The 16398-nt window shown below is 43.5% G+C and overlaps 1 protein-coding gene across 1 annotated transcript in view; it reads right to left on the bottom strand.

The window, feature by feature from the left end:
* The window catches only part of ALK (ALK receptor tyrosine kinase), a 670565-nt gene that overhangs the window by 459804 nt on the left and 194363 nt on the right, over nt 1-16398 (bottom strand). The window lies entirely within an intron of this gene.

Raw genomic sequence — 16398 nt, 5'->3', positions numbered from 1 at the left:
CCCAGGAGAATCTAACCATCGAAAAATAGCAATGAGAAAAAGACATAATTTCCAGTACCTGGTGATCATTGCTACTCACTTTCATGTTATTTCCATTGTAACAAAAATACTAAAGTAATGGAATCTTCTGGAAACAGTTCCCCTGCTGAGATGGTGTCAAGTGCTGTGAAGGGAAAGGTCTTGGTAGAGAAGTGAGGATGGTTCCAGGCCTGGTCCTGCATAGAGCAGCTGAGAGACCTCAATAGGTTCACTCACCTCTCTATGCCTAGTTTTCTACCTTTGAAAAATGAAACAAATGGAGCACATACCTTCTACAGTGCCTTCCATCTCTGAAGGGTGGTGATTCTATAAGGCCCGCACAACCAAACCTACAGGCCATCAGTCACTCTCACTCTGCTACCTCTAAGTGAGGGCTTGTTGTCATCCCTGGAAGCAGATTCCCCATGAAATGAGGCTGAAAGTGCATCTCACTCAATGAGAACTTGGTTTACTTCAAGATCCCCAGAGAATTAAGAAGAAAATCTCAGGTTTTACAGTGACTGTTCTTGGGTGTGTAAGTGTGAATGTGAGTGTGTGTATGTGCATATGTATGTTCTGAAGCCTTCCAGAGTATGAGTCACATCTCAAAAATTGAATTCATTGACAGTTGGCTTTAAGGCACTGTTGTAGTACAAAAGGCAGCCATTCAGAAGAATGGTACAGAAGTGGATCAGAAAACCCTGTGGTGGCCCTGCCCAGAGAGATGCCCAGTTCCCCTTTCAAATGCCCTCAGCTGTAGAGGAGTTGACAATGATCGCACACTGAGTGTGAGGGAGGAAATCTAGCCTCTAGAAGTGTGTGAGCCTACCCAAGCAGCCATGCCAAGGCCCATGCCTAGAAGACCACCTTGGCTAATCAGTAGAGATGCAGGCTGAGCTGCGTGAGGAGATTCCGTAAAGTTCCAGGCACCATCCACAACACCACATAAAGGTAGTCCCCTTGGGTGAGCTTAGAAAATCCAACAGTCCTTTGTAGATTGACCCAAGTCTCCAAAACACTCCTTGGAATCAAGGCCTTTTCTGTTTCCTTGATCCTGACCCTGGAAACCCAGAGACCTCCCACTAGTTTCCTCAGTCACCTTGAGTCGATTTCAAGTGATGAAACCAGCAGCCTCTAGTTTTTTAAACTTTCTTTCCAAGACTGGCTGGTTTCCAGGATCCTTCAGAGCAGCTGTCATGGGGCAGGTCCACAGGAACCCACTGGCTGATGTCTCTCAATGACAGCCCACCATGAGCTTTAGAAACAAATATTGTAGAGTGAAAAGTGAAAACTAATTAAAAAAGAGAACCCCATGTTTGTCAATCCTATGACAATTCACCTTCTTTACTTTTTTTCTCTTATTAGGAGAGTGTCAGAAATCAAGCTTGGGGTTGGACTTATGTTCTTGGCTCTGATGTTCTTATGTTCACTGGCTCTATGTGTTTATAGAGAAAGCCTGAGGAGAGGACCCCTGTGAAGGCCTGTGGGAAGTATTTTCATAATTGTCTACATTTACTGAGGGCTTCCTGTGTTCAGACACAGTATGCCAGGCACCTTACATCATTATCTTATTTGGTCCCTATGAAGTAGGCAGGATTCTTATCCCCATTTAGCAGATAAAGACACTGGGCTTAGAGAAATGAAGTGATATCTGAGTTAGACATGAAGTGATTGAGTGGGTTGTGGGCTTTCACTGACCTGCTTCCTTTATGGGACCCTGAGGCCTTGAGGTCAGTATCTCACAAACCGGCAATTGTGAATTGAAAAGGCAGCAGCAATAGAGCTGCCCTCATTCAGAGGCACAGACACCAATAAGAGTCAAGACCTACATCGAGGCAGGCCAGGAACTGGACCCATGGAGAAAGAGGCAGGGCCCAGCTAGAGGCAGGACAAGAGCTGGAGCATCTGAGCTGACCTTGAAGGAGACAGAACTGGGAGGTCTAGGAGAGGACTGAGTCAGAGTACACATTTCTAAGATCCAAGTCTTAACCCCCATGGATGTGTTGACTCAGGAAGCCAAGAGTACACTTGCAGTAAGGCCCAAAGTGCCTTGGGCTCAAAGTGCCCCATCTAGGTTTTCTAAGATGTTCTGAGATATCTGATGTGTTTCTTAGATAGGGCTAGGGGTCACAGTTGAAGGAACTAAGGGTGGTATGGGCAAGGTTTCTATGGCCATCAGGGGCCCATGAGAGAATTCACTCAACTGGATAGTCAGCCATGGAATCTGCATCTGAAAACAGAGAATTATCCAGTTTTTGGGGCATCTGGGTGGCTAAGTTGGTTAGGCTTCCAACTTCAGCTTAGGTCATGATCTCACAGTTCATGAGTTTGAGCCCTGCATCAGGCTCTCTGCTGACATTTCAGAGCAAGGAGCCTGCTTCGGATCCTCTGTCTCCCTTTCTCTCCATCTCTCTTTCTCTCTCAAAAATAAATAAACATTAATAAAATTACCAAGTTATCTGCTAGTTTAAAAAATAGTACCATGATTGTGATTTTATCTTGGGATTCCTGTTTGCCAGGATGCAGATGGCCTTGAGATTGGTTCTGATGTTCCTCACTTATTGAATGGTGGTCTCTGTGGTCCCATATAGCCCTATAATCTTCTTCTATAAATCTATGCCCATATGTCTTATTCATTAAGTGACCTTAATATTATCAGGTTTGTTTCTCAGGGAAAGAGCACAAGACCTGAGATTTGATTCCAGTTACACCACTTGCCAGATGGGCAGTACTAAGGCATTCTCTCCCTCTCTCTCTGAGCATTGGTCATCTCAGTGATTGGACTAACTTCCCAGAACTGCTAGAAGGATTCAATGAAATGATGCATGTGCTTGGAATGGAGAAATTCCCAATGCATATTAGCTGATGCAGCATTTGCACAACCATGCCCTTTCTGAATAGTTTCTTGTTTACCATGAGAAATAGTATTTCTATGAGCCATTTTAACTGATGGCAGATGACCATTTCCTTGGTATTATGTTGTCCCACATGAAGGTTGGCATGTCTACCTTTAGGTGATATTCACAGAGTTAAAGGCTATTAGAGCTTGAAATGACATTTGAGGTCAACTGCTACTCCCACTGGACAGGTGATAAAAACCAAGAGCCAGGCAAGGCGAAAGACTACCCCAGGATCATGTGGTCAGTCACACAGTGACTTTCTGGCTGTGGAGGCCTTTTCAAATGCCATCCTCTCTGGATAGCTCCAGACTGAACATTAGTTACTGAATCACCAGCTCTCACTTCCTCAGGCTTGGCTTACTGGCACATTTAAGCTGAGGCTAGACTGCTTCAGAGACGGCATATACAAATGACAGTGTGTCCCTAACAAGTCTGATTTGTGTATTCAACAAAGAATCACATGAAGCATCATGCACATATGGAAGTTCTCTTGCAGGTAGTCTTCAGAGGTCATGTAATAGAGCTTCATGTTTGAGGCTGAGGTTCATTTATATATAAGAGACCAGCATTCTCAAAACACTGGCAGTCCCTAAGGATTGTACCCAGCTCAAGGGAGGTCCCTTGGCTGCCAGCAAGCCTGAGGAACAAGGCAGAGTCATCTCCTTTTCTCAAGGTATTCTCCAGAACTTCTCAATCATTGAGCTTCTGGGTGATTACAGACTTTTGGGGCCATCTGTCATGAATAAACTGAAGTCTAGAGATATTATGGATACAAATGGGTGAGTTGCAAAATTGGTACTAAAATCTGGTTTCTAGCCCTGTGGCGTGTACTATTATTATTCTAAGCTATAATAATAATAATACCTTAAACAATTAGGACAATTCTCAAAACTCTAGACTGTTTTTCTGGAACAAGCTAGCAAAAACACATATGGCTAGGTTTCAAATATCTCCCAGTGATTCGATGGCTCAAATCACTTCCAATAAACCTTTCTGGCTTCTCTCATCCTAGATGTGCTCTTCTGCCAACAAGCTGCTTTTTGATGGCTGCTGGAAGCTCCCTGCTAGAGAGTAGGTCTGTGCATAGGCCAGAAGCTATGATAAGAACAAAGGGAGGAAAGGCAGTGGGAGTGAAAGAAAAAGATCACTAGAGAATTCTTGGAAATTTCCAAGCTCTGGGCTAATCAGCCTTGTGCTTTCGGGCAATTCATTTAACCACCTGAGTCTTGGTTTCCTCATGTGTGAATATGAGAGATTTATCACAACAATGATGCTGATAAAAATAATAATACCTGCAGTGATGACCAAATAAGGTCATGCATGTGGACATGCTTTATAGTTATAAAGTGCTATATATGCATACCTTATCACCTTTGTCACCTGTGCCTCAGATTTACCACCAGAAACCTAGAAATGAGCTGGACTGACCTGACCTCTGAGGACCCAGGAAGATATTGACTAAAACACGTATCTTCCTATCTTGCTCTGTTTTATATCAAAACTTCAGGGGGTACTAAGGTGTCTGGGGAATATTTAGGAACTAGAGGCTGCATGGGATCAGACTGTTCAAAGTAAAAGCCTGGCTCAGTCACTTTACTAGCTGCATATCTGGGGACAAATTATTTAGTCTCTCTGCACCTCAATTCTTTCATCTGTAAAATGAGGATTAAAGCAGGGACCACCTCAGGGAATTGTGAGAGGATTCAATGCAATACACATACCAAGCACCCAGTGTGGCAGTGACTTGAACATTACTTGTCATTAAACTTGGCAGTCATTGCTGTTGCTCCTCAGGTGTCTCTAGGGGCCAGTCACAGCAGAGGGGAGTTGGACAGGTCCATGTCCAACACTCAAGGCAGAAAGCTTTGACTGTGTCACACCTTGTGGAAACTCCTTACTCAATCTTTGCTTTTGAACACACTGATCCAGCTTCCCTTTTGAAAGTGAAGTCACACTAGACTTTGAATAAGAGGAGCTGCATTCTAGCCCCGGCTCTGTGGTGTAACTGCAGGCAAATCATTTAACCTCTCTAGGCCTCAGTGTGCTCATCTGAAAACTGAAGAGGTGGGATAAAATGATTCTCAGGTCTCTTCCATCTCTACCATTTTAAGACCAATTTCCCTTTTTGGGCAGATGCCAAGACAAGCTCTCTAACTTGGCTCTAACAGCTGGTCAGCAGAATCTCAAGAGTCCTGACTCCCAGCCCTGGCTTGGATGATTAGGTGCTTTGACTCCTTATTGCTGGGTTATCTCCTAAAGGGGCACTTGGCCCACCAGTTACCTTTGGTATTAATCTACCAGCTGCCACCAACATCTGGTCACTTACTTCATAAGACTAAGTAGCAAACCTAGCCCCTTGCCTGCCTCCCGCTCACAACTACTATTCATTTGTCATGGGGCCTCACAACTGAAATCATTCACTTCCTTCCCACCAGCTCACTCCCTGGAATGCATCTGGGAACCAATCACCCAATTCAAGACATCTGTTTAGTTCACTTATAATCAAGCTGCAGCAAAGAAGGGCCAAGTCTCCTTCAATCAATCAATTATATAAACACAGAGTCAAAAGACAGCCTCAAGGAGGGTGGATGTGCAAGCATGCCTAGGATGGTGGGAGATATGCACAGAAAGCCCAATTCTCATTTCTCTTATCTGTGGCCAGTGCAATGTTACAGATAAAAGAAATGAGACTCTGCTCTTCATCCCAGAACAGAAAATTGAAACTAATTAAAATCCCAGACAGTCTGAAATTAGTGAGCCCGGCCTCCTCATTTTACAGATGGGAAAACCAAGGCTCAGGAGGGTCATGTAACTTGGCCAAAGTGGCAGAGCCTAGGGTATGGAGAAGTAAGATAACTGAGACCAGAACCCAGATTGGACTTCCAGTCCAGTCCTTTCCCTGTGATTTCCAGGAGCATCTCTAACAAAATGAGGCAGACCTCACAGAGCATGGTGAAAACCTTAATAGTTGGTACACTGCTCAGCATGACATTCGTAAATTGGGATCATACCTAAAATTAGAAGGTTGGAGAAGAGTTCTGAGAGCAATATGGCATCTATGATAACCAGAGAAGGCTGATGGTCATCACAGGTCTCAAGTTCAGAACATGAAAAATAACCTTTCCCACTTTTCTGGTCTCTAATGGTGAGGATTTGCTGGATGTTGCAGGTTACCATGGGGCTCCCCCCTGATGCCAGTCTCAAAACACAGATACCAGGCTGCCCTACCACAGACCCTATGTCCTTCAGGGACTCCCCGTCCAGGGCAGGGAGATGGACCTCTCACACCTAACTCACAGTTGGCAGACATGTTAAGGCCATGAGGACACAGAACAAGAAGGATTTTCTGCCTGGGAAGACCTGAGGCTCATGGAGGAGACAATTTGGGGACTGCATCTTGAAGAATGAGAAGACTTTGACATGGTATAGGTTTAAGCTAGGAAGTTTATTAAGAACAGATAAAGGAATAAGGTTACTCCAGGCAGGTGGGGAACTAGTACTGCTTATTCTTGTGTACTTGTATGAATTTTGAGGCTGGCCTACATAGAACTAAATTCCCACATGGAGAGTATAGTGGTTAAACATAAAGTGCTTTTGGACTCTAGAGGGCAAAACCAGGGACTTTAAGAGTTTTAAGAACAACCTTATAGCAAAGTAGAGCCTGGCTACCAAGATGCAGGCTATTGATCTCTCACTGGAATGGCTTCACTCCTCTTCCAAAGGTGAATCATCTAAGCTCCAGCATCTGGAAACCTGTCTTCACAGAACTTACAGAAATGCTATCAATTAGGAATCATGACCATTCACATTTTTCAGATGACAAACAGAAGCAGGAAGTGGTTTACTGGATGAAGGTAACAAGATTCATAGGAATCTGAGCTGGAAATTAATTTCACATCTCAGATCCCAATGTTGAGTTTCTTCCCCACCATTCTGTGCTTTGCTTTCAGACAGAGAGGCTGACAGACATCTTGCTTGGATGTTACAGAGGACATTGACATAGGAAACAAGGAGGTGAATGGAAGACCTGTGGTTTCCAAATCTAGTCCTACTGTTCCTGGATCCCAGATCTTGTCTTTAATAAGCTCTCCATGTGATGGTGATGTAACCAGACTGGGTCTGGCCAAGGGTCCATCCACACCAGGATGGTGTTGGCCCTATACTGATGCAACCCTTAGGACATCATGAACCTGCTGGATTTATGGAGACTCAGGGAATTAAAGTGATGAGATGGATAAAGCAACATATGAAAGTTATGTGTGAGGAAATGCTTTGCAGCCCACGTACTGAGAAAATATGAACCATCACTCATGCGTCTGCTGCTCTGGAAGGGTTAGAGGCGGGCTCTTCCAAACAGATGACCTGGATTTGAATCTCAGCTTTGCCACTAGCTCTGGGCAGATTGCTGACCTCTCTCTGGGCCTGGTGTACTCATCTATAAGATGAGGCTATTTGACTAGACCACTCTGGGCCCTAACAGCTCACAATTTCTAACAAACCAAATTATTCTAGGCATCTACTCAAGTGGATTGGGTAAAGTCCCATTAATCTGAGGTCTCTTCTGGCATAAATGTTTGCATCTGAGGTTGCTCTTGACAAAACATTACATTTTAAGAGGATTTCCTCTCATTTTTCTCATTCTTGATCAGTCATTTTCCTGCATATGTTTTGGACACATATCCTTCTGAGCTGGTTGGGAATGCTCTGTATACAATATCTCAGATGTCCCAAAGCTGTCAAAACAAAAAATTCCTCAGTTCACTCATGTCTGCTGAATATGCTTTTTTAGATTGAGTAGAGAATAAAATAAGCCTGCCCAAAGTAGTTAATGTCATAGCTTTTAATTCTAAACCAAAGGAACATGTCTTTCCTGAAACCAGTTAATATGGCTTTAGGAATAAGAGGGCTGTGGGAACACCCTTACCCTTTACAGAGATCCTCAGGGACTGAAAAGCTCTGAGTTGGGAATGGAGAGATCCAAGAAAATTCCTGGTTTGGCCGTGGACTGTTCAGCAAATACTGCTATTTCATCTAGCATATATTTATCAAGAGCTAAACTGAATACGGAACAGTGGATTAATCACTGGAAATGCATAAGAGAACAAAATGTAGATTTCTTGAACTCTAAGAGCTTACAGTTTCAGAATCATGATGACTCAGGGCCACAGATAACTTCAGATATGTCTCACTGAAAAATGTGACATCAGAAATATGAAGTACTGCAGAAGAACATTACACAACTTTCCTTGGTGAGAAAACAGTGACAAAGTGAGGTCTACAACCTCACAGGCTATTCTAATTTGGGGTTAATGTGATCACCAGTGCTGGGTGGTAATAATTACTATATGGTTTCCAAAAAGAAGCTCTTTTTATCCAACAGATATACTAAGTCTTTGCTAAAACTGAGAAGTCTTATTTCCCACGCAAACCTTCCTATTGGGTTTGATACATCATCAGACCCAGGGGTACTGCACACATATACAAAACAATCATACAACAAGTATTTAAGAAGCACCTTTTGTATGCATATTTGGGACTGTCTTGGACCTATGGTAAAAGTGAACTAGGGCAGAATCTCTATGAGGGGCAGGGGCAAAGAGCTTGGCAAATTGTGGACACTCACTGGATGAGTAAATATATAATAGTATAGATAGATAAATAGGTACATACATAGTATACACACACACACGTACCTGGATAATAGATTAAGAGTGACTTTTATCATCTTTTTTGCCTTCCAGTTGGGTAAATTAGATTCATCCATGATTGCTTTATCAGCTGACTTGATTTACTTGGGCCATAAAAGGGTTGAAATACAACCCTCGTCAGAAAGTTATTTGATTGAAAAGAAGCATTAGAGAAGCCCTAGGTTTTGTGATGATGGGCATCTTCCAATAGAGTTTCTTGGAGAATTTGGGATGTTCAAGAAATAACCATTCCCTGTAGAAGTCAGAATCTTATCAGATTTCGAGAGGGAGGATTCTACCAACCCAATGTTATCAAAAAGTTCCATCAATTTTTCCATTAAAAAATTCCAAAGAGAAAGAGACATCAGCATAGTGTGGGTACTCAGCAAAAGCGCTGAGGTGGAAGCAGGGACTCAGCTGGGCCTGACAAGCTGGAGAAGGCAGGCTCTAGGGAGACAGGTTCAAGGGAAGGAAAAACAAAGTAGTTGGGGACAAAATGGAATGAGAAAATAGGAAACAGGAGGAAGGAAGAATGTAAAACATAAGAGTATTTACTGGGGCAAAAAAAGGCTCTTAACACTCCTTGTTCCACTTTATCTCCAGGTGGCTTCAACACTGCCGATTATTTCCGTATCTAAAATTCATTACTGCCTTGGCTTGTCTGACTATACCATTTCTTATGTCTCCTCCTACATTTCTTATTTCTCCATTTCTGTGTGTCAAGCTTCTCTTCTTCTGCTTACTTCTTAGATACAACATCCTGGACCTTCATCCTCTGATCACTAGCTTCAGCTACAGCCTCTATGCTAACGACTCTCTATCTCACCTCTCCCCAAAGCCAAGACCTAGATTTACAACTCTCTCCCTGTTGTCTTCACCTGGATGTCCCTGAAGACATTCAAATATAACTTGCTCGGCATAGTTCTCTCCACCTACCTTCTCCTCTCTGAATGTCTTGGTCATCATTTCTCCTTGTCAACTGTTTCTCTTCCTCCCTGTTTCAGTTAACACAATGTGCATCTACTCAATTACCCAAGCAGGATCTCCTGGATAGACAATGAAGTCATGTGTAACTTATAGCCAGAATCGGTCCCAGACTCCCATCCTGCCATTCCTTTTCCAACCCATGCTTCTCAAGGAGGATCATTCTAAATCCTGAGTACATCTGGAAGTAACTGTTTCTCCAGGCACATCACTGCTGCTTCCTCTAAGGTCCTCCACATCCTGTGTTATTGAGCTTGACCTGTTCCTGAACATGCCTTTGCACATTCCTTCCCTCTGCCTGGAATGCCCTTCTCATTGGTCTCAGGGCCCAAAGCCCAACAAAGCTGTCTCCATATCCAGAACATATAACTTCCTAAGTCTGCCACAGAACTGGCTGTCTCTCCCTACGTTTCAGTGAGCTTTGAACATGCCTCTGTTTCTTCACCTGTCATAGCGTGGCCATGCTTGCCTCTTCCTTGACCATTCTTGAGGGAAGGGAGTGTCTTATATGTCTTTATCACTGTTATGCCTATCACAGTTGGTATTCCAAGTTTGTCTATACCCATTCTCCCATTCTCTGTGGCATCAGAGACACATGAAGGAGGGAAATGATGCAGGCAGGTAGGGATACAGAAACAATGTTCAGTGGGGAGGCCACAATTAGACTGTGTATCAGGGAACCACCTGCCCAGGTAGGACTCCTAAGACCACACTAGCAGGAGAAAGAACACACTGACAGGAGACCAGACAGGCCTGAGTGATCCTTCCCACATTTGTCTCTCTGTCTGTCTTTCTCTCTGTGCATCTCCATCTTTGTTCTCTCATCTGTTTCTTTCTTTCCCTTTTGTCAATACCTTTCCCCATGTCTGTGACAATAGCTTTAAATGGCTCTCTTTTAACTTGCTTTTCTTGCCTTTGTGTCCGTTGGTCAATCTGTCTTTTATCTTTTAATCTGCCTTGTTTCTTTTCTGCTTCTCTTTACCCAATCTGCCACTAATATAGAGCTACATTTTTGGTGTTTATGGAGTGGATGTTCATTTTAAAGGTAAGGGATATGATCAAGTGGGGTGTTTTAAAAAGGTGAAAGATTTATGCGATCTGAAGAGAAACCAGGGTATTCAAGTGGGGTGTTTTAAACAAGTCTTTCCTTGAAACATCTAAGCCATCTGCTGGTTATTTAATTTTCATGGATAGGGTTCATTGGTCCCTAGCAGGTCAGCAGTCCTCAGGGTGAGAAACATACCCTGTTCTTGGTTTTATATAACCACCAGCATTGCTGTGCCCCATGGGACTCCGTCTTTTTGGTGACTGCATTCACAGGCCCTGTACTTACCATGTTATAGATTAAAATACAAGAACACAGACTAGGAAAGAACTTGACTTCCCAGTTCAATGGAGCAGGGTGGAAAGAGAACACAAAAAGTCCTGGCCTGTCAGGGCAGAGGAATTGGTAAGAAAGCTTTCAGCCCTGACAGTGGCCCACAAGGGAACTTTTCACTAACACCAGGCACTTGGGGGTGGAATAACTGATCACGTCCAGCCACATTAAATATGTAATTTCAGAAATGTGATCAAGCTGACTTCCTGCCAGAGCTATGAAGCAAATCCCGTAAGGGGTTTGCGGGCTTTTTGTTTTCCATTTTCAGTTCTGTAGTAGGTTGATTTTTTTTTTTTTTTTGAGAGAGAGAGATGTTTAATTTACCCAGACTTTTCAATCAAAGAAATTGATACATTAACAGGATCAGTGATGGTGGTAATGGCAGCAGGGAAAGTAATTAAAAAGTCTAATTTTTCTTTCTTTCCAATAGCACCAGACCTTAAATTGGATGGGTCCCCATGGGCTTAAAGCACACAAAGTTGTAATAGAACTTTTATTTAAAGTCCAACAATGGCTTTGTGGTACCCTGATGTTGGGTGTTAGGAGGAATCTTTCTTTTCTAGGAGTCAATGTTCTGGACATTGGAGGATTAGAGGGGCAAAGGACTGTATTACTTTATCAGGGCTGTCAAAACAAAGTACTTAAAATAATAGTAACTGAAAATCAAAACCACACTGAGATACCACCTCACGCCAGTCAGAGTGGCTAAAATGAACAAATCAGAGAACTCTAGATGCTGGCGAGGATGTGGAGAAACGGGCACCCTTCTACATTGTTGGTGGGAATGTAAACTGGTGCAGCTCCTCTGGAAAACATTGTGGAGGTTCCTCAGGAAATTAACAATAGAACTCCCCTATGACCCAGCAATAGCACTGCTAGGAATTTACCCAAGGGATACAGGAGTGCTGATGCATAGGGGCACATGGATCCCAATGTTCCTAGCAGCACTCTCAACAATAGCCAAAGCATGGGCAGAGCCTAAATGTCCATCAACAGACGAATGGATCAAGAAGATATGGTTTATCTATATGATGGAATACTACATGGCAATGAGAAAGAATGAAATCTGGCCATGTGTAGCAACATGAACGGACCTTGAGGGTGTTATGCTGAGCGAAATAAGTCAGGCAGAGAAGGACAAATAATATATATTTGCATGTATAGGAGGATTAGGTGGAACTTAACGGAGGACCGCGGAGGAGAAGAAGGGAGGAAATAGTGGGGGAGGGGGAGAGAGGCAAACTATGAGAGACTCTTGAATGCTGAGAACAAACTGAGGATTCATGGGTGTGGGGGGGAGGAAGGAGATGGGCATGGAGGAGGGCACTTGTGGGGATGAGCACTGGGTGTTATATGGAAACCAATTTGACAATAAACTATTTGTAAAAAATAATAATAATGAGGTAATTGATTCTCTCACAGCTCTGGAGACCAGGAGTCCAAAATCAAGGCATCGTAAGGGCTATTCTCTGTCTGATAGCTCTAAGGGAGAATCTGTCTCATGCTTTTTCCCCAGCTTTTGATGGTTGCTGCCAAATCTTGCCATTCTTTGGCTTGTAGATACATCACTGTAATCTCTGCCTCCCTCATTACATGGTGTCCATCCTGTGTGTCTGTGTCTCTTTTTTCTCAAAAGGACACTGGTTATATTGGATTAAGGCCTACTCTAATGTAGTATGGACCCAAGTTGATTATAGCTGCAAAAACTCTATTTCCAAATACGGTCAAATTCATAGACACTAGGGGTTAGGACTTCAACATTTCTTTTGGGGGAAACACAGTTCAGCCCATAACAGGGACCACAGTCTATGGTGGGGTACACAAGACTGTCCACAGTGACCATGTATGGGAAGAGATGAATTCGCTGACTTGCCTGGAATAGTCTCAATATGGGGATATCAAGTCTTCGCTCTACAGCTGCCTAGGTCTTGGGTATGAGACTAGTCATTCAGTCCAAACACCAGGAAGTGAGAGCCCTCTCCATGGAAGGAAGACTTCATCTTGGAATTCACTTTGTGTTGTAGTAGAAGGAGCACTCGACTTGGAGTCAGACAATCTGGGTTCAATCTTTTCTAACTGCTGTTCTGTTCCATAAGGAGAATATGTTAATAAACATCTTTGGCCCTCAATTTACATGGGATATTAAATAATTTGATAATAGGCTTATGTGAGAAAAAGGGTGTGAAAGAGTTTTGCAAAGTATCAACATTTTTGTTTTTCAATAAATACGAATTTTCTTTCTCCTCTTCACCTGGGGCAGAATCTTTGATTATATTACCTTTTACATGTTGATCTGATTCTTCACACACCCAGAGTGGGCACAAACATGAGCTACAGTGGGCAGGGTACCACCTGCATCCATGGCTCTAGGACTCAATGTGATGACAGCCACATCTCTTAGCACCTGGAGCTACTGGTCAGATCTGACTTTTATCTGGGTGGGCAGTGAGAGCCCAGTCCTCTGCCCAAACCTATAAATAATCTTAAGGCATCAGAGCTGATGATAAAAGGGGGAAAAGGTATTTCTTTAGATGCCTCCCCCCTCCCAAGCCTTGGGGGAGGAATGTGCAGTTCTCTGGTTGTCAATGATGAAATCAGCGGGCTGCCATCCTTCAGGACAAGACGCGAGAAAGAGCTGGAATCAGATACCAAATGCCACTGAAGAAAATATATTTTACGTGACATAAAAGGCTTCAACGTAAATTAGAAGAAATATGGGAAGACTTCAAAAAGGTAGGTCAAACTTTTTCCTCAAGCAGATAATTACAGGCCGGGGGTGAGTAAATCTTGTTAGCCTCTCTCCACCTCATCTCTTCTCATAAAACACCATTGAAAAGAAAGCCACATTCAGTTCAGGACCAGAGCACCTGCCTGAGAGGGCCGGCCTGCGGCTGTCCGTCATGATGCCTGTGGGCAGGTTGATGCTGGCCCCTCTCGTTGCCCCCTTGTGCACCCCACTCCAGAACATGCCCTCCCGCCTCCTTCCTAGGACACAGGCACGAGGCTCTGCCACTCAAACACCCACATTGACTTGCTGAGACTTGGTTACTTCTCACTGTCTGAAGAACTATCCCTTCAGGCGGCAATTTTCCAGTCAAATTTCTCTGCCCAAGTTTGAGGCCTTAAAATTAATGAAGTTGTTAACATTTCTTAAAATGTCTTTCATGGCAGTTGAAAGGTACGGATTTATCACCAGTGAGCCTGCTGGCCTCTCTGGTTCATACAGACATGTGGGCTGGGCCCCCACAAACATCCTTAAGGGGACAGGAGTCTTGGCCTTCAGTTTGCTCTGTAATGGGTTTTGGAGGAGTCTTCAACATCTGTGCTCCGGGACCAGCCCCCAGAGGTACTCACTGTGGCAATGAGCCTAGCTGCCTATGGAATTATTTCTCTGGCCTATGAGCCCTGAGAGAGAAGGAATAAGTCTTACCTATATTTGTATTTGTATCCCCTCTGCCCATCTGGCACTAGACCAGGCACATAGCAGTGATGGTGGAGGCATGAACCTTTTCCTCAGCTGAATTAAATATAGTAAGATGCAAGGCTCTGAAATTACCAGTGCACTCAGTCAAGGGGCCACTAATCAAGAATCAGTTCTCCCCACCTTGTAATCAACAGCAACACTGGCACTGCCTTTGGCACCTTCATCTGGCATTTGGGCAATGTCTGGCCAATGGTTTGGGTCCTCTCCTCTGCCTAGAAGGTGGCAATTCATGAGGATACTAGGCCATAAGGAGAGTTTGAAAAGGCTCTTGGGAATACTCTTGATCTATTCTTTTTCCAAGGCAGCATGTCATTCTACCTCATTTTATAGATAAGAAGGGTGAGGCTTGGAGAAAGTAGGTGTATCAGGGCCAAGCAGTGGTAGGGAACAGTTTAATAAACTCCAGTGGTGTTCTCCTTTCAACCTACAATCTCTTTCTGGATGTGCTACAGAGAACAAATGCAATGCCCTCTGTGTCATGCAGGAGGTAGACCTGCCTTTTTTGGACATTCTGCATTTTATAAAAGTTGTCATCCTGCAGAGATACTGAACGACTTTGAGAGCAAATTCAAAATGTTATCCAAAGACCGGTTGTATCACAAATCTGGTTACAAAGCTATAACGATACAAAGGACCAGATTTCAATTATTTATAGACACTTGCCCTTATCACAAAATGACACTCAATGTCTGGCTTAAATAAAATCAAGAAGTAATTCTTATCTGGAATCTTCTGACAACTACTGATCTTCCTCTCCCACTAGGGAGGCTTAGAAGCAGCAGGAAACATCCCAGTAGAGTATAATCCTAAACTGCTTTAGGGTTTTTGATGCATTTATTTTTTTAAGTTTGAAATGAAAGGTATAGTTAATATGAATCAAGATTAGCTGCGTTTATTCATGAAGGATAGCAGTGAGTGGAAGATCTCTGTTAGGTGCATTTTAAAAAGTTCAGGTCTAATGGCAGAGACTGAGTATCAGTATGGGTAAATATGCCCAGAAGGGAATCTAGAACTCACTGCTATACCAGGTTCATAAATACTTAATTGAAGCAGACCTCATGAGTAAGTTCCATCCCCAGAAGCCTTTTGTATTCATTCACCATGCACAAGCTTTTATGAGTATCCTCTATCTGATACAATAAAGTGGGGAACAAATACAGCTTAATACCCGTTCTAATGGGGTTCACTCTAGAGAAGTTCAAGGGAAGAAAAAATGTCCACCTGAAGATACATTAGCTCTTTTTGAAAACTGCTCTTCCTTTTCAGAGGCCCAGCTCCTACGAGCTGTTAGAATGTTAGCTGTTAGCACAGAGAATGAGGAATCCTATCCCATATATATATATGGCCTCCGAAGACAGGATGTAGCAGGCTGAGTAGGTGGCCCCCCTGGGAGGAAAAGTGAATATAAGGGAAGAATTCTGGTTTTGTAGTTAGACAGTTCACTTTGTGCAATCTTATTAAGCTCAGTTTCTACATCTGTGAAAATGGAACAGGACCTGGCCTCCTTACTTCTGAAGTGGGTGCAGAGTCACATGAGCTGAACTAGTATCTAGGAAACTTATGGAGCTACTCAAATGTCAGGGAGTCACCTGAGGGGCCCAAGAAGACCTATCTTTTCTCAAGAGATCACCATCACCAGAAACACTCATGAGTTAGAGCCCTATGTCTAGAAACCAGAGTCAAAATGCAAATAAGTGTGGCATCTAATGATTGGGCAGGTGCATCAGGAACATTATATGCCATAAAGGCTGGGGGTGGGGTGGGGGTGCAGGAATACAGCAGCAGCAAAGCCATGGGCTTCATCTAGGATAAAGAATGCAGCTGTCGGGGCGCCTGGGTGGCTTAGTCGGTTAAGCGTCCGACTTTCGCTTGGGTCATGATCTCGCGGTTCGTGGGTTCGAGCCCCGCGTCGGGCTCTGTGCTGGCTGCCAGCTCAGAGCCTGGAGC

The sequence above is a fragment of the Crocuta crocuta genome, unplaced genomic scaffold (genome assembly GCF_008692635.1).
Source record: "Crocuta crocuta isolate KB4526 unplaced genomic scaffold, BGI_CrCroc_1.0 scaffold246, whole genome shotgun sequence".
In the NCBI taxonomy this organism is placed as follows: Eukaryota; Metazoa; Chordata; class Mammalia; order Carnivora; family Hyaenidae; genus Crocuta; species Crocuta crocuta.
This window is presented reverse-complemented; position numbering and strand designations above follow the sequence as displayed.